Source organism: Atractosteus spatula, chromosome 8 (genome assembly GCF_055471065.1).
Source record: "Atractosteus spatula isolate fAtrSpa1 chromosome 8, fAtrSpa1.hap1, whole genome shotgun sequence".
Classification (NCBI taxonomy): domain Eukaryota; kingdom Metazoa; phylum Chordata; class Actinopteri; order Semionotiformes; family Lepisosteidae; genus Atractosteus; species Atractosteus spatula.
Genome location: NC_142713.1, coordinates 35,976,604 through 36,001,443, shown reverse-complemented (window position 1 = coordinate 36,001,443; position 24,840 = coordinate 35,976,604). Strand labels below are relative to the sequence as shown.

At 33.8% G+C, this 24,840-nt stretch overlaps 1 protein-coding gene across 5 annotated transcripts in view; it reads left to right on the top strand.

Moving 5' to 3' along the window:
- The window catches only part of nrcama (neuronal cell adhesion molecule a), a 146,651-nt gene that overhangs the window by 24,534 nt on the left and 97,277 nt on the right, over positions 1-24,840 (top strand). For all 5 annotated transcript variants that reach the window (XM_088922573.1, XM_088922574.1, XM_088922575.1 and 2 more), the window contains exon 2: positions 19,057-19,136. The gene's annotated coding sequence lies outside the window, so the exon portion shown is untranslated. The remainder of the gene's footprint in view (positions 1-19,056; positions 19,137-24,840) is intronic.

Genomic DNA, 24,840 nt, shown 5'->3' with positions numbered 1-24,840 from the left:
AGCAAGTTTAACCAACTTATTTTATAGAATAGTTACTGTACATGGTGTATGATCTATCCACTGAAATGCACTTCTTCCTGGCAAGGACTATAGCACAGTGGTGGAAAAAATAATGTTTCTGTTGTTATAAGAAATTTAGAGTCATGTTTGAAAAAAATCTTTAGATTGTATAGTATGTACTGTATACTAATAAAATACAGTCATGAGCCAGTTTACAGACAATTTACAGACAAGATCACTTCATGATTTAATATATACTGTACACACATTTTCAGTGTGTGTTTATCATGATGTCTTTATATTTTGTGTTCTATACTTGAATTTTTTCTTATTATCTAAGTGTTTTTACTGTGTGTCAACTCAATGTAATGCATAGAACCCATTTGCAGTGGATACAATGTACTGATTTAAACTTAAGTCTGACAAGTTTAGCTTCAGGAAACTGAAGCATTCATTATAATTTTATGAAAATTGTGATTTGAAGAAAACAAATGGATCTTATGTTGTTTTTTGGCATTCCTAACCAGTTTCCTGACAAGGAGCTTCCTGTGGAAAGTGGGTTTGCCAGTAATGACCGGCACACTTCCAGTAAGGCCTTGGTGAATTGAAGCATTTCAAACTGATGAAAACACCCAGTGAATGAAAGACTCACATTGATTGACTGGGCCACTGTGATCGAAATCAATTGTACTCCTAATATTCAATAACATACCCCATTTATCTACATTTGATTTGTATTGTTAGTTAACACGATGGAGTGTTTTGAAAGATAATGCAGTCGTTTTTGCAGACATCAGGGCTTTCCAGTTTTCAAAGATAGAAACTGATTGACAAGTCAGTTCTATTTTTCCTTTAAAGCATGGTACTAGGTTTAATTCTCACTCAATTGTGTCTGCTGCAGGCTTTTCAGTCTTTTTCGTTGCTTCAATTCATTTAACTCTTTGATTTCCTGGGAATTGTCATGCTAAAATGTGGAAACCCCCCAAAAAAGACAAGTAGTAGAAAAGCTTTTTGCATGAGATCTATGCAAATTCTTCAGTTTATATCAGTTCTGTACAAATGTATCTTGCACTTCATTCTTCAGTTTGTTAGCCAGTCTTTTTTTCTATGTATCTCTGCAATGTTTCTACATTCATATCACAGCATTGAGAGCTCTAAATACTGTTTACCACATCTGCTCAGAGTTTTCACCTAATCCTCCAAAATATTCAGTTATAATTTAAATAAAATAATTAAATATATTAAAATATAATTTATTGATTCCATTTAATACTTTACATGTAATTTACTGTACAATCAATGGGAATTAACTTATCTTTGCTTCATGTAAGTTATTTAAGAATGCAGCTCTACACAAAGAATATTCTAGTACACAGTTCAGGAACTAATTATTCTGCGCTGGCAGAGACTGTGGTCTTCTGCTTCTCTTTTTTCGAAGGGGTTATAGCTATCAATCTCACAATTACGGTCCTTTGACCTGTGGATGCCCAGAGACTGTACAGGAGGTCCCCAGAACAGCTTAAAAATGGTTCAACCCAACTAATGCATCAGAGCAATGCTCATTTAAAAAACACTTTTTCTGTTATTGACCAAATTGCCATGAATTGATTTTCTGTATTTTTAATTACAGAATTGAATTGTATTGTCTGAAAGAGAGTGTATGAAAGGACTAACATCAATAAAATAATTTGCCACAAAGCAACAAAAGTTACTGATATAGTGAAATATAAAGCACAACCATGTGTGTATTACACAGTATGAGTACTTTTAATCTCACTTTGTAAGAGTATCTTTTAATATAAGTTTTCCCTTCCTTCAGACAAATGTTTTTGCACAAATGTTGGCTTTCAATACCGGCTTATCAATATCAATGTCTGAATATAGGTATTCATGATTGCTAGGAAAGTACATTGATTTATTGATCCTTTAAACAGGTTAACAAGGAAGGTATGTACTGTAACACTCCAAGGTGTGATCATACTTTCTTTGCAACATTTTGTATCGTTAAATACATAAATAACCTACTGTAATATCATCCAATCAGACATTTGAAACTGTGATTGAAATTTTTTTGTAAAATATAGACTATTGTCTGTAGCTAGTTTACACTGAACGATAAAAGAGTATCCAACATTATAATATTCCAAGTCTCTCCTGAAGAACTGATGGTGATTGTTTTTCCACTTTGCTATTAGAAACTTGAACAAAAGCTTCACTGTACACAGAGGACAACTTCCTATTAGCCTTAAGTAAGATGCTCTGAAATCATTTAATTTATGCAAAGATTTGGTAACGCAGCTTTTCTATAGCTGAAGTTCTAAACAATTACGCTGAATTATGCTGGGTCTTTTGCATTTGTTCAGGAAAGTAACAAACTTCTAAGTAATTTTAAAACTAGTTTATCATCGTTTCTAATTATCTGTCCTTGCCTAAAGCTAAAATGTTTTTAGTGCATTAGATGAGCTACTCTGATAGGATTTTTAAATGTATCTTATTTGCCACTTTTAGTTCTAATAAACAAGGATTAGATATTTTGCTAAGGAGAAAAATAAGTTCATTTAATTTTTGGTTGTATTGTTTGATTTTCTTTTTCAGGTATTAGAAAACTTGAACGTACACATACTTCTGGGATTAATTTATATATTGTATTTGTATTCATGAAAAGTCTGAGAAAGGTACAATCTTCTTGTTTTATTTTCTTTGTTTTCTTTTTCAAAGATGAGTATTACCTATAGAAAATACTAATAAGTAGAAAATAAATTTTGCCAAAACATGAAATCAAAACTTCTTCTGCACAGACTTTAATTCGTGATCACACACCTCATATAGAGTACATCTGGCATACATTTTGATTCAATCTTAAAAAAAGCTTGGATGTATAATAAAAGACATTCTGAATGATTAATGGAAATATGTGGGCAGTGTTCTGTAAAGATAAGTATGTCATTCTACCCCTGCAGAGCTCAGTGTATGATTCCACTGTAACTGCTTTGGCTGTGCTCCAGGTAATTTTACTGTAGCACCAATGTGTGCTACTGTGTATGTTTTGTATATTTCTATACACTTTATTCACCAGAGGGAATGTGAGAACTTTCTGTTTTAGATATTTGTAAAGATCTGAAAGATAGCCCGTGGGTTTCAAACAGAAGTTCCCCATTGCTCATTTAGTTTCACTTGAGAACACCAGCCCAGCTTGAAGCAGTCCATAAAGAAATAGTTGCCACCCGTCCATGTCATGGCCAAAGCTCTGCTACACTAGTGAAACTGTAGTCTCCTGCTCTAAGCCATTCAGACCACTCAAACAATGCATTTTTTTTCCGTGCCATAAAGCAGATGCTGTATTATTCAAGTACAATAGCAAGCACATCTGAAACTGTTTATCATTTGAAAGGGCCCCTTCGGTATCTGAATTCCAGACTGTGTGCAAGGCTGTTAAAAGTTTTTAATGAGTCTGCTGCTGTAGTGATTGGATGACACATGCAGTTATTGTACTTTCTTAATGTGTTTGAGAGGAAATGCATTAGAAAGTGCTGAGGTGTCCTTTTTAATCAGCAAAAGTTTTTTGACCACAGAGAGATTACCATGTTGAAGAGTGAGAGCATCAGCAGTTTTATAGTTTGTAGGCCCATCGTAGTGATAACAATAGATGTGTACAGAGATAACTATGTCCATTTGTTTACCTCCTGTTATCAACTGTAGTCAGGCTTTCGATTACATTACAATGCACTGAGTAGGTTAAATGGAAATACTTCATCCTCTAGCTGCATTAATACCAGGAGTCTTGAAAGCTTGTGTTGGGGACCTGATTATACATATACTATATATACATATATAAATATTTATTAGGTGCTCTTAACAATGAATTTTAAAATAATACCTAATTTCAAAGTGTATGTAATTGTCATCTTTGTATTGTCATGGTTGTCATCAGATATTTAGAGGAGTATTTTTCTGATATCAAAAATCCCATTAAATAATTAACGTTCTTATTTTTTGTAACTGCCTGATGTTAAGTCTTTTCACGAGGTACTAACAGAAAAACAAGTCTGAGATGAGTCTTCCATATATTGATCTGAGGAGAGATGTAGACTGTCAATAGTTCCATGCTCCTGGTACCTTAGACAACTTGTATGGTTGTTAAGTAATGGTTTAACATCTATTCACAAATATTGGTTTAGAATGCAGTGAACTTTGAAAAATGTATTACTGCTTTGTTTATAATTGTCTTAAATATGAATAAATATCATTATTCATTTTTAATGTATAATGCTTGTAGCAAGATGAGATTACATTTAGCATTATACAGTACAAAGGCAGAAATGTAAACTGTTGCAGGACATAACAAAGAAGAAATCCAATATGGGACAATAATGGATGATGGAAAAATATAGTGGTAAAACTTTCTTTTTAAAAAGAAAATCTCTTTAAGGTCTTTAAGACTTTTAGACTTTATTTTTAATGGATACATTTAATATTTGATATGAGCTTTATAAGCATTGCACTAGATATTCTACCATGTTTAATAGCTACAATAGTCACATATATCTAATAAATTGAACAATTGTGTATGTTTTTATGTGTTTTTTATACATTTAATAACTAATATTTTCACAATCAATCACAAAACCAGTACTACTGGAACTTAGAGTATGTTGCTATATCACTGTTATTAGATAGATAAGACTTTATTAATCCCGTAGGGAAATTGATGTAATTTCCCTTCGGGATTAATAAAGTCTTATCTATCTATTGTCCAATATCAAATTGCAGACCATTCAAAATTCAATTATTTTTACAAAAGTATTTCTTGGTTGAAAAAAAAAATATTTAGCCGTAAAAATAGCTAGCAGTCACAACCAAGGAAACAGACTTTAGAATTGCAAGGAGGAGCTGTCGATTAAATCCCAGGGGTGTTTCATGCCAAAGGTGGTTCATCACGGAATGACATATGTCCGGCACCTTGCTATTTTTGAGGCTTATCCCTGCTGAGTTGTTGATCTTGGCTTTGGCTGGAGCTCAGCAGTCACAGAAATTGGCATCCATGCCTCCAGTATTTCAGCAGGGAAAAGAAACTCAGATCAACGTGCAGCCCTTAGCTTGGTTCAGTATTACCTGGGTGGAACTCAGTTTTCAATTAATTAATGGATTGACAACATGCACTCATAAGTTCATCATATGAAGAGATATGTCTTTGGCAGTCTGAATTGTTTCAGCAATGTATTTGTGAAAGTGTTACAGTCTTTTTCCAAAAGTGGGTATTAGATACCTTCATTACTTTATCGTCTTGATAGTAATTCTTTACATTATTCTGAACAAAATGTTTTAACAATTGTATTATATTAAAACAAGTTGTACACATCATTTTAATTAAAACAAAACAATTATGTTTGCCTAACAATTTATTATTTGCCTTTTATCAGTATTTTCAATTTCCCATTTTTAGGATTGTTTTACACTATCTTAAGTAAATATTACATAATGTTATATAAATATTGGAGTCAGTGATAGTGCCTGAGAAAATATCAGAACTCAGTAGGATACTCCTACTGTATATTGTGTTGAATCTATGGAAATCACTTCTGCAGATCTTTTTTGTGTGTTTTATCTAACAGCTAATGGGCATTTGATCAATAACATTATCTCTTTCAAAACCTTTTGAAATGGTTTATATAAAAGCCAGTAATGCTTACTGACTGATTTAAGGTAAAGACTAGGTTCCATTAGAACTGTAAACTTAATGGGACCAATTTCCACTGGGAGTCTGCTTTTACTGCTACAACTGGATTTTGGGAACTGAAAATGAACAAGATGGTGATGTATAACACTACAGTTGTGTGTAGAATGTTGTTATATTGTGAGATTATAATATTATTATATTGTTGTTACATTGTTATATCAAGGTAGAGTGACACATGTAGTGTGATTTTCTGATGGAGACTAGAACAAGGAAAGACAATGGAAAGTGCATTTGTTACTCGAGTAAAACTTAGTAGGAAAAAAATCCAAAACAACTTCAGAGCTTTTTAAAATCTGTGTAAACCACACACAAAAAACCTTTAAAAGACACATCTAAGTTTAAAGTTATACAGTATTTAACCTCACAATAAGACATGTTTTGGTCTTTTTTTCATTTTTTAATAATCTCTTTATAACTAATTTTATTTTTTTATAATTCTCTTCATAACATTAAAGCAGTTGAAAAATGGATGGACGGAATTATTAAAAGAATCATTTCAACCTAAAAAAGAAGACAAGGTCATTTAACCTCAGAGCAAAATGCAGTTGCTGAATTTCTTTGAATTATAAGCTGAAAGAAAGTCTTCAGCTTTTGGTAGAGCCAGAAAGGTGATTAATGACACTCACAAGTATGTTTTTATAATCTAAGGTGCATACGCACAATACAAATGTTCTTAAATGCAAATAGACAGAATAATAGTAAAATATTTTTTTTGTTGTTTTGTGTCAAGGACAGTCGATAGCTGATTGACTTGTATTGTTCTAGCTGAATCAATTGTGGCACAAATGTGTCTACAGCTGAAATTGAAATGTCTAATTCTACTCAGTGGGGAATGGAAATGTTCTTCTTCATTCTGGAAATTCTATTGAACTATTAAATGTGCTGCACACCTTATTTACATTGGATGCATAGGAAGCAATAGTGTATTTAATTTGAATTATTATATTAGTTTTAACATGTATATAAAAGAAGGATATGATTAACTGTCGAAGGGAGCCTCAAAATAAATCAATAAAAGAATAAGAGATAAAAGAATCCACAGCTGTACATCCTCAACACCATGGTACATTTTACAGAGGATTACATTTCTACCATGTATAATCGTTCACTGAGGTGACTCTTTTGTGATTTTTGTGTGGAAATAATGTAACCTTCTATATTAAAGCAAATCATGCATTTCCATATTATTTTTGTTTCCTAAATTTGAAAAGCAGTCATAATCTTTAATAAATTACTCAATATTGTTGAGTAATATCTTTAGATAGTGATTTGGTTTCACTGACCTTTCACTGACAGGTACAGTAGCATTCAGGATATTTGGTTATGTATTTTGTAATCCTTACATTTTGACTAAAAATGTAAAATCCACATATACAGTTAGTTTTTCCTATGCAGGTTTTATTTTAAATAAAGACATTTTCCCTATCTGATTCAGCTTTACAGGTTTACCGCCAGAGGATTCCAGTGTCAGTGCAATGCTCCTGTGGTGTGTTATTTTTTTTTGCATACGTTAAACACTCTGTGCTAGTGGCTGATATCATCACATTATCCATGTGCTATCACCTGAAGCCTCAGGGAACCCTGGGATTTCTTTTGTGATTGCTAGAGAGTGTTTTATCCAGCTCATTGACTCCCATTCCTCAAGCTACTCTTCACTGCATCTTGGCTGATAGCACACCCTCAGTTAATATTAAAAAAAGAGTGGTGCTATGCAGCATCAGGCTTTAATCTCAGCTGGTTTATGGCATCCAGGGGCCATCTCTTTCTGTAATTTTCATGAACTGAAGTGACTGTGTAAGTATTGCATGCTGGAAGGAGTTGACTGCAATGCTGAGGTCACACTTTCTGATCTGGGTGCTGGGGGCAATGTTGGGTGAAAGTGTGGCTAACCACACTCCACAATGCCTTAGATAAATATAACTCGGCACTTCTAATGACTGCTTCTGATTTTGGTCTATATTTCATGTAATTTCAAGCTTGAGTAAATTAATAAAAAGACTTTAATAGCATTTTTGCTTCAGTGCATTTCTGAAAATGTATCGGGTTCAGAAGTACAGCACAGTGTCTGTCATTTTGATGGGACAGGAACTTCCACAATATGTTTTTTAAGCTAATCATATTTAATTGTAAGGAAGGCTTCACTGGTGATTCAATTACTAAATAACTTGTTGTTCAATTTTATTTGAGGCTACATTAAAACACCTGTTGTATTCTTATTTCATAATAGTAATTGAACAGATTTGAAAATGTTATTTTTTTAAATGTTCAGCTGTGTCAGTCCTTGTAATATTGATATTTTTGGTCCTTGGAGCAAGGACTGTTTTTGCTTCAAACCATTTCTTGTTGTGTCTAATTAGTGTATTGTCTGCAATTGGATTAGTTTTTATTTATCTTTGTGTGTTTTCCATGAACCTTTAAGAATTTATTTTCGGACATTTTAATTGTATTTTTAAAACTGATCAATTCATTTACAATTAAAATTAATTTTGTAATATTCCTAAATGCTTAACCAGATATTTCACATATTACCATATATTTCAAATTTCATGAAGTCTCTTGCTAGATACAGTATTTGTGGATTTTACTTTCTTACTATGACATATACTGTATTGCATATCCAACAAGGCACCTCACACTTGGGGGAGTGAGTCATAGTATTATATACAGTACAGTAATAGATTGTTATGCACTGGGACCTGTGAATATCAAGGTGGGTTGGACACTAAGAAAATAACCCTAGACTTTTCATTTTCCATATATGTGATGATCTATATATCATAACTGCCACCAATATTAAGAGAATCTAGATAATGCTGAGTCTATAAAAGAATTAAACTGACTTCATGTTCATTCAACATAAGGCGTGTTTAATACTAATCTACAGTAGATTCAAAACATAATAAAATTAAATTGATTTTTTTAATTCACAGAAATATTATTGTTTTCTGTGCCTATTTTATTATACTACAACATTTGATACTGAAAGTCAAAATACAGTATCATATTTTTGTTGTTGAGGTCACTTCTTCTTGATAGGTTAGTCTCTTGACCCAGACATTTTAACCCACCAAAGTAAAATAGTGTAATTTTTCATTTTAATTGATTAAATACAATACAATGAAAGCAAATAACATACACCTTATTATGTTCTAACTCTCTTACATATTTTGTTTTAAAATATCCTTGTTATTAATATGGAATCAAGCAGTACCACACCTTTAACATTAACAGCTCAGTAAAGTAAATGTGCATTGAAAGAGGATTATCGTACTGGTTATTTTAGAATGGAAGAATACCACAGTTCATTTTTAATTATGGACAGGTGGTGTCTGTGGTGTGCAAACAGCATGATTAGAGTGTGAGGAAAATGAACTCATATCCTGCTGTTTTTACAGATTGTGGCTCTGCTGTTTGTTTCTAAATTAACCCTGCCTATCAAAAAACGTTTGTTGTTATTTACCAGTCTTCACAAAAAAAGTCAAGTGGCAAACTGTAAATGCTTTTTAGAAGACTGTTTACTAATCTCAGCATCCTTTTTGAGCATTTATTCTAGACATTTGATTATAACAGTATGCTAATTTTCTTTTTTGTTCTCTAGAGAATTTATAATGCTAATCTCCTTATATGAACTGAGTAGGTCTACTATTCACACACAGGTACAAGACACACTTGGAGATTGTGTATTGTCATTAATCCATCAATTTTCCAACTGCTTTATCCAGCACAGGGAGCCAGAGCAGATCCCGGTAAGCAATGGGCACAAGGCAGAATACACCCTGGATATAATTAATCACAATGTATTGTCAACTGCTTAATAAAAAAGTTGATAAGACAAACAGTACTTTGATACTTTGAGTTTTATGACACTGTCCTGAAAGAAATTACATTAAATGTGCATTGCGTCAGTTCACTATGATGCAGCTGCCAAAGTCTAAGCTTGATACTAGGTCAAAACTCCTCTTGTACCAAATCTAGCTATAGTTTATCTGGAGGAATAACCTTAATTTAGTTACAGTTTTTATTGAACACATTTTTTTTTCTAAACACTTGTTTAATCTCTGTTTTATTTATGTTTTATAGTACTTCACATCAGTAATTGCATAGCTGATTTATAGCAGAAGAGCTTTTCAGCAAACTGTCTGAGTATAAAGAATTTATACCCTAACGGAATGGAATTCGTGCAGTTAATCATATGTCTACATATTTTGTATTTTTAAAATTTGGAATGCTATTTTCAATTGATTACACAATCCACCCTGCAACTTCACTTCTGACCTGAACAAAACACCACATATACTTTCTCAGAGAAGTTCTCCCAATCTGATGACTTTCTTGTGACTGTTACATTTACAGAAGGAGCTGAGCTTTGATTTCAGGTTCAATATTCAGTCACATTCCATCAATTTGTATGGCAGAAGTCATCTCTACAGACATAATAGATCGTATCTAAATAAGGTGCACACCAGCCATCTTGGCACACGACGATCCACAGGGAAATTCTCAAAAGCTATTAAACTAGAATGTAAAGAGGGAGAATACAGGGAAAATATGAAAGGGAGATGCACAGGATTTAGAGCCGAAAAGACAACCCAAGAGAAAAACCAAACATCAGAGATTTAGGTAATCATGTACTAAAACAAATGCATGAGATAGGCATGTCTAACGTACTGTACCTGTATTTGGAATCACAAGAACACATTTAACAGAGATTGATACAACATACAAGGATACAACATTATTGGATACACAGTGTTCCTTTCTTCCATCTTTCCACTGACAGGAGAGATGGAAGAAGGGGATGTGTAGCCCTATATGTCAAAAAGACATCCTGGCACATACAGTAAAAGGATTTATCAAAAAGGTAGACAGCTGTTGTCCGAATGGTTTATTATATCAATCAAGAAAACGATATAGGCTGAAATAGTTATGTTTTTATAAGTATTTGTTTTAGATTTTGAAACACTTAGTACATTACTTTAAGTGATTAACTAAAATGAGCATAATTCAGGTAAAGGTAAAGTATATAATACATTTTTAATACAGGTAAAATATATTAGCAAACCTATGAAACATGAACCAGAGGATACGAATTTACACTATGGGGCGTGCATTTAGAATGAAGAACAGGATGTTTGACTTTTTTACAAAAAATTGTAAGAGTCTTAAACAATTGATATCACTTCTTCTTTCAAGATGAACCAGTTGAAATTGTTTAATCATTTAGCTACTAGCAACCAAAATAATCAAGATAAGCTAAATGTGGTACTCTAATCTATAACCTTTCTTAATGTTCTTTTACTGAAGAAGGCACTTGGAAGTTCCCAGAAGCAAACCAATTGGGACCAGATGCCCACAAAGCTGAAATGTGTATTTTAGGTTATGCTGCTCTATTGTAATACGCGTCATGAAATTGTCTACATTTGAGGTACTCAAATAGCTGAACTGTATGTGGTGACCTTTGACAGAAATAAGACACATTTTGAAGGATGGGTGGATGTTTTTTTTTAAATATCCAATTAAGTTTTTAGATCATTGTGTAGTATTTAGATACATTGTATTGGCAAAATTGTCAACTTGTTTTTCCATTTGTATTGCAATTTCTTAAGCACAAGTCTGTCTTTTTGTGCCTTGTGCAGAAGTGGTGGCTGCCTACAGCTGGAAGGACAATTTGATTGGCTTTGTACTGTAGTGTTTGTGAAAGAGAAGAGAGGAGGCCCAGATCTCAAAGTGAGATAACCTAGATACTGAATGTCTTCAAACATGAGAGCGTGTAGTATGACAGTGATGTGCTTCTGAGGAAGCTATGTAGGCTCAACACCTGATTGATTTGGGCACAATAAACAGTACCTAACAGCAGGAATACAGCTTTTGCTGTTTTCATCAGAAAATCACTGAGCCTTTATTTTGTATTCTCAAGGTAAAAAGATGTACTTGTTAGGAGCTGTTCAGGTTGTAAAAAACTATGAATACTGAAAAAACAGCATCGGATATGCAAAATATCTTTAATCTTCATTTACTTGCCTACTATTTTGAAAAACTTATTTAGATACTAGTAATCAATCATTGGGCTTTATTGTAGAGCCTACTTGCCTTAGGCTTTATAAACTTTACATAAAATCACAACTATATGTCTTTCAAAGATGCCCCTAGGTACAGTATATATGTGCATTAAAAAGCTTTTTGTCCAACAGTGTTTGAAGAAGAAATACCCTGCATACATCTAGTATTCTTATATTGTATGTTGTATATTGTATGGAATTTAGGGGTATCAATGAATATGTTAAATGTTAATAAAGAAACACCAAAGTGAAAATAGAAATATATTTGTAAATCATTATCAATGTGATTCATCATTAATCATATCTTCTTATAAATGACTCTTAACATTGAAATACCATATCCATTAAAGTACCATGAAACATTAGGGTAAAACAAACCACTGAATGTCATTAGTAATAAAGGTTAAGATTTTAAACAATAGAATTCAGCTCGCTATGTGTCTTAAGCTACTCACATCCTTATAGATTCATTAAAAGTGTACTAACTTCAGTTATATATCTATGTGTGACAAACGGTAGGATGCATTTTCAAATATATGAGAAAAGCTGTATGTTTGCTTATAAGGCATTAGAAGATACATAATATACAGAATATAAAAACAATTTACAGACAACCATCTGATATCCAAAATATATAGTCAAATATTTTCTTACAGTGCATACAGTATGACTCGAAGCAAGTTCAAGATCATGCAGGTGCTATATGTCTGTGTAAGGCTAATTTGTCCCTTCTCTTTATGCCACCAGAAACCACAGTTCATCAAAACAATAGTAAAAGACCATTCAATTTTTATTACAATAGCTGTCTTTGGCCATAATAATCTGAATTTAACTTTCATTTTTTCCCCTCTCAACACTTTGTCATCTCTTTTGAACATGTACAGTAGTAAGAACACTTGATTTCAGCAGCATGATATAATCCAGAATGAATACTTTTGTAAAGACTCCAAATACTGTAGTCAGTAGTCTAGATATTAGTGTTATGTTAATGGTTGTAATCAATATATTGTTAAAGACATACTCTGTTTTTTAATACACTGGTAAAGGTATTACTGTTTTCTATTTCCGAAAATGACATCAGCATAAAATATATTTAATGTAACAGCACTCCAGAAGGCAATTATTATTTTCCCAGGAAGCCTTTTACTTTAGCTGCATGCCAGAACATCAGAACCATCTGCTACTTCTTCTTGTAGTACTCCCCTAGACTTCCTTGAAATAATAAAAAATGTTTTTGATTTCCTCACTGGTGCTAAACCGATTCTTTGATAACTTTGTTCTTTTAACTAAAGTGAGGATATGAGAAAAAATACTTGCTGGGCAATAATGCCCTAACCTCTAGAAAACCGTCTACCATGTGGGTGGTAATCTTTGATTAAATGGCTTTACATTTCCTTTGTACTTTCTTATGCTTCTCAATGTCTCTTTCTCCAGAAGCCTGTCTGGTGGTATGTTAACACTCAGACTGTGTAAATGAACTGCCCCTAGTAGAAACTTACAGAGCCATGGAAACCAGTAAGACTGATTTTATATGTGGTGCTAGACAGGGGGAGGGGTGTAAAATTATAGCTGTTGGACCATTTTTAAGATTTCAGAGTAAAAAAAAAAGTATCATTACAAGTTTCAGATTGTCATCTCTTCAATTTTATAGTTTTATTAATTGTTTAAAATAAACATTTCTTTAAGAAAGCAGGTTGCATCTTCCATACATTTTAGTTGATCTCTAGTAATTATGGTAATTGATTGGATGTGACCAAAAAAAAATTGAAAAGCAAAATATGTTGTCTTATTCTGTGATCTTTCAATGAACTATTAAAATCTGTGTACTGTATATTATAGGTCATATATGCGTCAATAACATGTTTCTACTTCCTTTGATAAATTAAGTTTTTTCTTCAGTTTCTGGTGTTTTGATCTTTCTTGGTTTGGGCCTGAGTAAGATCTTACAATAGGGTTAAGAAATGCAAAAGAAACAGTGTAACAAGACTTTATATTGCTGATTTATAAAGATCCATTTACAGATACAGTAGATATTAAATTAACTGTCCAAAAACAGATTATGCAAAAACCTGAATGTAAACAGCAAGACTGTATTTAAAACAGGCCTGCTTCTAAAAATTATGATGAGTACAGGAACGGTGGGCACAGATGGGAATAATAATAATATTGACATTGTTGAAAAAAAGAAAGGATAAAATAACTACTTTCAGTCATTTGTGTACAGAAATCTCTCCTTGGATGTGATGATTCTTCTCATTGATATTTTGGATGGCTCATGATTACCATAGTTATGATTTCATGGTACTTCCAAAAAGCAAGTCCTGTGTTCCACAAATACATTTCATAGAACAGAATTTGAATCAGCAGGTTGTTAATACTGTGCCACGCCTTACATCATAGGATGTGAAAAAGTACACAAAGCCAAATGATCTCGTTTCTGGGAAATAATCATGTAGAGTATGAAAATGCTTCCAACCCTCTTCTCAGGGTTTTGAAAAATGTGTCCCTCCTATTCTTTTTCAGCCAATCAGTTCTCATTTGGTTGGTTTGGTTGGGACCCCACATAGAAGCTTTTCCTTCCTCACTTTATAAAGCCCCCTACCACTTTCTAAGAAGAAAGAAATGCAAGCGCACAGTGAGCAGGATAACTGATTTCAGTATGAACTTCATGTTTTAAAAAATTCTCATTGAAATATTGGGTCTTCATTATGTGTGTTGTGATACCCACTGAGTGCTACTCTTTATAGCAACAGAGCACAGTGTGAGACTGAAGAAAGAATGGACATCAAGAATCATTTAGTGTTTAAGGGGTCTCTGCTGATGAAGAGATTCAGTGTGCAGAAGTAATTCTGATTAGACTTGGTCAATCATGCTTTATAATCCGCATATTGAAAAAGTATACTTTTATTTGGAATCTTACATGAGAAATATGTGTACATTTACCAAATCAGAGGTCACTTGCTTAAGGCTTCCTTGAATAAAATTGCTTAATATAATGAAAGGTGAATGTTTTAGTCAAGAAATGACCATAACACATAATGGTGCTTGTAATATGTTTTTAGCTCAAAATGTAAAAGTGAACAATTGAGATAAAGAGTATGTAAGGTTTGAAGACTAACAGTCAAGAGGAAGAAACATGACATAATAGAGGAGTGAGCAAAAATTGGCACAAAAAATATTGATGAAGCATGATACTTTTGAAAGTTAGTTTTGTTCCAAACAAGTAATGCATATATGTTTACTACGATTTTTTTTCCCAAAAAAACATGAAACCTTTTTATTTACAGCTCAATAAACCGAGACTAGTAAAAGCCAAATTCTTTTTAATGCTCTGGAAACTTTTAACCTTTTTCTGGAAATAGATATGCCTATAATTACATGCAACAATGACTTTCAAAAAACACCTTTCATAATTAAACCATTAGCTATTTATTTTGAATTTTGAATTTGTTTCAGATATTGTATGCTGTCTTTTTCACTTCATCTACATTAGAAAATATTAATACACAATTTTGAAATCAAAGACAAGAAAACTAGAAATAGTTGCGAAAACAAAGTTATAGGAGGTGGTCTTCAAAAGATTTAATCGTTATCTTCCTTTGATGGACAGTGTGCTTTGAAGGAGATTATGTTACATTAGCTGTGCTTTAGTGAAGAGGAGCATTATACTGGCCAGGGAAGGAGAATAGACAAAACTTTCAAAGGGATAGCGCTTGCTATTGTTGCAGGCAACAACCATAGCTAACAGATGTCAACGGCGATTTTCAGGTTTTCCCTTTAAAGGGTGGCAATTCCCAATAAACAAACCTATACATGTGATGAGTGTGGATAGAATTGCACATAACATCTGTTTAGGGGATTTTAATATCTTTTTAACCTGGAAAATTATAAACAATGGAAAAAACTACCTTGCATGTTTCTTTAAAAAATATAGAGTATTTAGCAGGGAGAGTCTACCATAATTCTTTGGTTTACTGTGGGTAACCTCTGCAGCATTATAAATAGTATAATGTGCGGCTTAGTGTGATTCTTCTTTCTTGTTCCTCTTTTAAAGCAGAATTGAAATTGTAATCCTTCAATAACAAAACCCAGCATACAAGCAGTGCAAAAACCTGTGGTAACAAGGAGTTGCTGGCAAGATTTGTAATGTGACCAATATCTGTGTACAGTATTTTACAAAAAAAGTTTTAAGTTTCATATATAGAACTAGAATTTAGAGGAACAAAACAAACTTTTAGAAATATGTGTTGAATTTCTTTCCATATATATATAGACAAATTATAAGGTAATATACGCTTACAAGCTTACAGGATCCTGAAATTGGACAGGATAAGGCATGAATATTTTACATAGTTAACATTTATCATGTATTTCAGGAACGTTAATTTCGATTTCAAGATTTCTGGAACTTTAAAATAGACATTCGGATACAATAATTGTTTTCTGAATTTCGGTGTACCTCAGTGGATTTTCCTTGCTTGCATATGATACCAGGAAATGTTTAACCCCTATTGTGTTGTGACAAAGGGCTGTTTTAATCCCACTGTGAAGGGAGGTTCACACAAAGTTTGGTTGGCTGTTTGAAAGAGCTACCTTTTGGTACTGCAGCCTTTCAGCCTGCAGCTGAGGAGCTACAGTATCATCAGAAACCTCTCTGCTTGCCTTGAGGATTACAGGAAGAAGGAATATGTGTCACCAACCAGATTTGTATGTTGTCAAAAACAGATGTCAATGACAGCTCCATGAAGCAAGGAAATACTTTGAACGACAGTAAGTTTGTAATAGGAAGGAGAATCTGTGCTTTACATCTGAGTCTCAGCAAATTTAATAATAGTATGTGTTTGTTGTGGCTAAATCTATTGTTAGTAAAACATACATCTTCATGTCTCAGTATTAATTTAAGTATTATTTCATTAGTTTGTCTCTCTGTTGATTAGCATTGCTTTGTTGTTACTAAGGGTTGCAAGTATTATAACTATGAAAGTGTTTTGAAATCCATTTGCCTAATAACCAGAGGTTTTACTGATTGAACATTTTTTTCTGTTACTGTTCTTCGTATGTTTCTTTTTTTGAAGCTATATTGAAAATGAACGTTTATATTAAGGAAGTCAGCAAATACAGGCATTACTATGTTTCCTTCTGCTTCTGTAGCTTGTCTAGACTTGGTCATCTCTTGAAAAAAAAGATTATACAAATTTTACCTTATATGTTTATTTTTTACATATCTTTTACATAAAAATACATGTTTTAGGATAGTTCTGTGTTGCTGTTGTGTGGGGTTGTGCTCTGTATTGTATATATCAAAAATTCAACTTTAATAGTTTTTATATATATAAATGCATTTCTTGTTGAAATGCATTTAGAATTACATTAGGTGTGCTTACTTTATGTGTGTTATGTTTAAATTATATCTATCTGGAGTTCTTGTTAATGCTTTTACTTGCAGAGAACTTTGAACAGTTTGTTTCTGAAACTGTTTGACACGCAGTACCTAAATACATTATTAATACTGCACTGTGCATCCCGTTGAAGAATTTTTAGATTTAACTTTCAATAATGCATGCTCTTAGATTCCATGACTTCCTTGCTTTTTTTAAAGCAACTCCTTTCCCTTCATCTCCATAGCAACAGTACAGGGCTTAGGTCACCTCTATAAGTTGGTGCATATCAGCAGTTTGTGCACTCTGAAAGAATAGTTGTACATGTTTGATATGAAATCTAAGGATGTATGGAGTGAGAGGGGGCTGTCTTTTTACAGTATGTAAAATGTACTTTTTTTAAGGATTATAAAGTTCAGTGAAATATTCAAGTTGTATGTACAATACATAACCTTCACTTTTTGGTACAAATAATATCATACTGTAGTATTCAACAATAAAAGATTTTCATATGCATATGGGGCTGTATTAAGAAATAATTAAGTAATTGTTAATCAAATTCTGGGTACAGTCTTGGAGGGCACCTGCCTTCACAAATGCATGATGTCTCAGATGTACTCTCCAAATACAGTTAAACATCAGGACTTTAATTTGGATCATTTTGACTTGTCTTATGTCATTGCTAATACACAAATTGATGAGAGGGGCCTTTCAAGAGGTGGTTAGCAATTCTGCCTCACATCTCTAGAGTCCTGGTTTTGATTCTGACCAGGTGGAGTTTGCATGTTTTTCATGCATTAATGTGGAAATTTGTCAAGTGATCTGTTATTGTCCACCTCCCAGAGACATTCACGCTGGCTTGTTCGACTGCTCTAAACTATTCACATAGGCATCTCCCTCATGAAGAAGAGGCAGGTCTTCCCTGCTCCTTATCTCCTTGTCTTGTCTATCTCATGCATGGAGTATGGGAATAGCCAGAGCCTCCTGCCTTTTTGGGAAAAAGGGAAACAAAATTGGAAATGTCAGCTAGTATTGCTAAGACATGATTCTGAATTATTTTTCTTTTTAATTCTCACACAAGCAGAGGCTTGAAAGTCAGATAGGCTCTTGAATGTTATACAGATACTGTACACCCTTAGACAAAAACACTTTTCGCTGGAGAGGAGTATGAACCATTGTAGGTTTCTCACTTGAGATGTGCAGACCTTAACCCTGCTTGATTAGAAATATATTTAAATATATTAAATAGAAATATAAATTAATAGAAATAGAAATTAAGTATATATAATAGAAATATAAAATATACCGCTCCTGACATCTATCCAGCTTTGTTGTATCCATCACAAAACTGTCCCAGCTTTTCTCTAGTACCACCAATTACATTTTCTATGGATGTTCCACTGGGCCTCAAACTGTACTACTACCAAATAAGTCTCCTCACGAAGTTGCAAACAATTATTAAATAACCTCATTAACCTCTCTCAGCTATACAGTATGTTAAAACCTCTTTACCATATCGAGGCAAATCCCTGACTCATCAAACACACATCTCAGTTTGCTAGAAAAATTGCCATTATAAATAAGGCTGACATAAAAATAAATGTTTTAAAAATGTGGTATTGGATTTAACTAATCACCTAGTTTATTTAAGTGATTTCCTATTTTCTGATTTAGATTTCTTTATTCACAATTAAAATTCATACGCTAATTAATTCTTTTTTGTCTGTACTAGTTATATCCATTATCATTTTCATTTTGAGACAGATTTTCCTCAATGATTCATTACTTTTATTTCTTCTTTCACTATTTTTAGTTTGTGTCAAAGAGCAAAGAAATCCAGGTTGGACTGAGAATTTTAAAATGACATTTACCTTCTTTGCAGGTTTTAGAGCACATCCACGAAGCCTGCCAGAAAGGAAGACTGTAAGAGGCAAAGGGATTAACATTGCAAGGACTCTACAGGTTGGACAAGTTTGAAGTCATGATGCTTTTGAGTTCACTTGTGAATGTACAGTACCTTGTCCCTTTAGACAAACATCATACTATATATCACAGTTTTTGTTCATGTCTTGTGGAATTTGCTAAATTAAAAGCAGCAATCAGTGTGTAGTTCTCATGATCTGGATAAGCAATATGTTGTGTAAATTTTGAGATTTACCTTTTTCGTAGTGTGAGAGGAGTCAGATTAAGGTAGAAATGCAGAATTTTTGTAAAGCTTTTTCCTCAAGAAATCCATACAGTAGTATTTATTTTAAAAATCAGCATTTTCAAGTAGATGCAATTGTTGTACAGTATGTGTTGAATTGGTAAACTTTTGCTTTGCAAACAGGAATTTGTGTTAAACACCTATTGATTTGTAGGTCAATAAGCCCTAGAATCAGCAATAAATGTGCTCTTTGACATGCAGTAACTGGTAATCTTGTTCTGTGTAGAAATGTATCCATACTTTCTCTGTTCATTAAATTGTTCTTCTATGAAAGTTATATATATGGAAAAATCAATACAGAATAAGGGGTCCTTCACAAGTACTAGAGAGAATTGTAACCTTTCTAAAAATGGGCTGCAAGTGAAGTGAACAAATGTAAACTAGCTAACTAATATTTTTTAATGAACATTTCTTAAATTTGAAAACTGATCATATTTAATTATTTTCAATGGTGTTTTGTTTCTAGACAGCTGATTTAGGATTAAAATGAAAGATATGAGTGAGCATTGTGAGTATTAGCAATGATTTAGATGCTTTCTATTTCTTTCCATTCTCTACAAAACCCCCTAAAGGTCAACTCTGCCATTGGCCATTACATCAGCCAACTACGTCAGTCTGTCTGCACAAATCTGATAAAACAGAAAGACAAAGATTTCTTTCAACATGAAACATCACAGCACATCATCATTTATTCCCCCTCATGTTCTTTTGGGAAATCTGTGCAGTTGGATATTCTCTGAGTAATTTTGACATTTTAGATGTTTTTTTTTTAATATAGTAACATATTTGGTAGCTTTGTTAAATTAAATAGTACAGTCAGCATGACTTTTCCAGTGTTACGGCTGCTACTCACCGCAAGCACCTAATCAACCCTAAGCACCGCAGAACGAGGTAACTAATTATCCCCAGCTTTCTACCATCAACTTACTTCCATTTAAACCCTCACTTCACATCACACTGTGCCCGGTATTAGTCTCTCTCTCTATGGAGTTCATACCTCGCCTTTGCTAAAACTTTTCTGAATAGAAACCAGGGCTTTGAACCTGAACTCGTCCTTAGACCACGACTTCAGTCTCATGGATCAGATTGTTATCACCCAAGGAAATCACTCATCTTCCTAGTTCTTCCTCTACTCCACACAGGATCCAATTTATATTAAGGCTGGCCAGGCCTAACACATTTTTCCCGTTGTACAAGCAAGCTGCATTGAAAATCTCATTGACACAAAGAAAGAATAATCTAATGCAATGTGTGAAGTAGATGGTAAACACAGGCTGGAGGAAACAGTGGGGTTAATTTCCCTGGTATTTAAATTAAAGTGTATAGAAAAAAAAATACCGTAATACCTGTCTTAAGATATTCACGTTTCTTAACTATTATTCTGAAAGCTCTCGTTGGGGAAGCATGTGATGCAGACTGTCCTCAGTGATGAGTTAAAAGCAAGAGGCTGAGTCTTCATTTTTGAGTTGTCTCATAAAGGAGTAAGCATTGGAATATAAATGGAGAAGAACGATTGACTGATTTGGCAATTTGAAACACAGTCAGGCATGAATGTTTTGTTTGCAGAAGCTTTTGAAACTGGTTTTGAATTGTGAGATGCCAGATTTTCTGTTTGCTGTGTCTGCCTGTGTTTATGGGATTCTTAAGGCTTTTGAAACTGTTCAGTATTATCTGTTTTTTTTTTTTGTGGTGATGTGCAATAAGACTGAGAGTACTAGTCATATTCTGATATTGACTTCACTGTAGTAAAATGCTACATTAAATGCTATTGGCTGTCATTGGTTACAATACATTTAAAAGCATGCTTGTTTCACAGAGTACTGAATCGAAAGCTGAAAACATCTTTGAACTAATCTGATAAGATATTCCTAGAGATATTTTCTTGTACTTTTAGTTCTTTTAGCAGTTGGATGTGTATTATTCATCAGAATTAATTTTGCCATTTGAAATGTTTTAATAGCTTTTTCCACAATACAAAGAAAGAAAGTACATTAGCTTCTTTTGATAAAGTTCAGTAATTTTGTGTTTTGTGAATGAAACGTGGGATAAAACTTTTCTTCCTATTTAGCTTTACATCTCGTTTCATCTAATACTTTTCAAGTACATGTTAGTAAGGCTTTGTTTGACCTTGGCTTTACATTAAAAAATTGAATTGTTTTTACCAATACAATTATATTATGTTTGTCTTTAGTGCAAACAAAAAATATAGTTAGAATAAAATAAAAATTGTATTCTAACTATAGAATAGCAATTGTGAGTCATAGCAATTTGAGTTGTATGTCTTAACATACATTATCTTACACTTTTATTTTTTGTTTTTCTTTGATATCTTGAGCACTGTTTTGAAAAGACAGGTGCATAGAAAAGAATGGGAATTTAAGCACCTCTCAAGGTAATGAACCCTAACTTCTAAATATACAGTATATGTTTCTTATATGGCATTAAGAGTATTAAACCAGTCAATACTTGACTAGATACCACATTAGTGAGGTCTAATATAAGCAAAATATTTCCTTGCCTTGACAAAAGACATGTATACATGTGATTAAACAATCTCTTTAGACATGTAGAATGACTTTGCATTGCCTGTAGACATGACTTGGTCTGCATGGCAGATACAGTATCTTCCCAGACAAAACCTGTTCAGCCTAGCAGAGAGGTTGTGTTTCAGCTACTGGACTTATCACTCACCTTTAGATATAGGGAGGATGATCATTTTTGACTGCGAGGGATAGCCAGTAGATGTTATAATATGTATATTTACCATGTAGCTCAAATAAATACAAATGCTCATGTTTCCACTATTCATTTATTTTTAATGTATGTCAGTATTTATGTGAAATACTAATAGTAAATTGTATGTTATTTTCTAATGGTAGTGTATTAAAAATATATTTTCAAATCAGAATGTACAGCTTCAGTTTGGTAAAGCTACAGACAATGTTCAAGCCAAAATATCTTTTTTGCTTGCCAAAGGTGAGAAAAGGATTTGTTGCCATATCTGGATTCATGAGATTATAAAGATCAGTGAAGCCCTGAGGGACGGATCAATATTTCACGTATAATGTTGCCTATCTGCTCATTTCAGTCTACTGCCACTGGGGAAGATAATTCTCTGTGAGAAAGACAACAGTGCATTAAGTTGTTGTGATTAGTGAAAATGTTACACCTCCGCATTTTGTCCTGAATGTGTACGTTATGTGAATTTTCTTTTCATGTGGTTTAAAAATTAAACCTGATGTCAGATAAAGTACATTATGCCTAGAAATGCTGTTCTTCTTTTCCTAGTTCAACTCAATATTGAATCACTGCACAATAGTAACAAGTAATTGCTATACAACTTTAATGACTACTAAATGATAGAAACATGTGACTGTTGCATTGATGTCATACCCAAGGTCTTCTGGTGTAATGACTTCCCCACAGCTGGAGAGACACTGTTGAGTGAGGCGTCATGAACAGGATTTTTTATAGATAGGTATAGGTAAAACAACCACACAAAACAGACACAAGGTTTTTAGAGTTAATGCCTTTTTATTACAGTGTGAGGAAAATAACCAAAACGCTCATCTTTCAGCTTCTAACTAGAATTTTTCAAGAGTCCTATCTAAAAGCTCAGCTGGCAGCGACTGTAAGCTGCTTACCGAGTCCAATCACTTAAGTCTCCCTCTGAGACTCTTCCAAAACTAACATATTCAAAACTCGTTCAGTTTTGTTTTCCATTAATTGCCAAGTCAGATTCTTCATTCTCTTTTTTCCTCTAGTGTAGTTTGCATAACAGTGGATCTACTCTCTGTCTCTGACTGCAGATGTTGACTGACTCTGTATTACACCAATTTCTCAGGTGACTAAGGGTGGTAGGTGGTAGCTGTCTGGGGAATGAAGTTCTAACAAGTGCTGTCATCTCTCTTGACTGGGGGAGTGTTGCGATATTTTGCAAAATGATACTTTTAAGGGTTGTGGAACCACAGTATAAGGGGCATTGCAGTCTCAAGGCTCTTATATAGGCAGGAACTCAAAACAAACCAAGTAGTACCAAGTAGTGGACCAATACAAAAGCCTGACTTCTTCAGAGCTTAAGCTCACAAAAACCAAGCCAAAACAAAAATGCAACAACCAATCGCAAATTCAACTAATTTTGGTACACTTTGTTCTTCATCCTCTCAGGCTTCATGGCATCTGTACCTTCCAGGTTGCACTAAATTACTCAGGAATGAGGATGGAGCAGAGTTCACTTTATCCTCTAAGGCTCATAAGCTTCAACTCTGCTGTTCTGCTCCTTCATGTCACACACCAGAAAATAATGCTTTGCCTATTTTATGTGGTCAGCTGACCAATTTCCTTTTCCAGACTGGTCAGTTGACATTATGTAGGAAGTAAGCCACACAGAAGTTTGGAAAATGTAGGAACAACATCCACCATCTGACTCTCTTCCCACCGCAGAGCACACATATCCAACACCTTGTGATTAAAGCCAATGACAGACTGTTAACAGTGTGGATTTCATTGTTTCTGGCTCTGAGGACATTAACAGTGGCTCAAAAAGGATCTGGGCACTGAGCACTTGCATTAGCAACCTCTTTCCTTGAGCAGTCAGGTGACTGCAGCATCACTTCATTCTCAATTTCCTTCTCTTCAGGCTCAGGCTTGGCCAACAACAATGTTTCATTATCATGCTCATTTTTTATGTTTGCTCCCCCTTTTCATTTTTTTTTAATTTTTTGTGCTGTGATGGCTCCTCCCCACCTTTTCCTGACACACAAACCTCCATTATCTCCTCCTCTATATATAGGAACAATAGGAATTCCTCTCCTATACCTGACAGACAGTCTTCAGGGTCATCCTGTTCCTAATATTGCAGCATTCACCTGAGATCTCTTGCTAAGATCACGGTGGCTCTAGCAACTCTTTATCTTCAGTTACAAAGCTCCTCCCTCCAATCCAGTAAGGGATAACCTTTCCACCCCCCTCCATACTAATTTCTTTGCTGGAAGACTCCCTAGGCTTTCTTGGATCTCTTGACTGGAGAAAATGCTAGTATCCACATCTGGACGACTTTGGAGACTTCAGCCATCTGCCCCCTTAGATCCTTTTAGGCCCTCAAATGTAGCCTTTTTACATTCTGACTTGGAAAGCTTTTGTAAAGCACGTATAGTATATTGCCTTTTTATGGCCTCAATCCTGGATGACCCCCAGGATGTTCTGAAACATTTTCTGCCTTTATCACCAGCCAGAATGGTCATTCATTCAGTGGTCCAAGGATCATTCATTCAATCGAGAATTAAAAATTCTTCCTTCTTTCTGGTGGCTTTGTTCTGTAATTGGTGTAATGTGATTGGTGACTATGGCTGGTGTTGAGTCCACTTCTTACCTTAAGGATTGTTTACAGTAGCTTCAGCTACAACCTGACCTGCACATCCTATCCTGCCCTTCTCTCCACACACCAGAATGTCTTTTTCT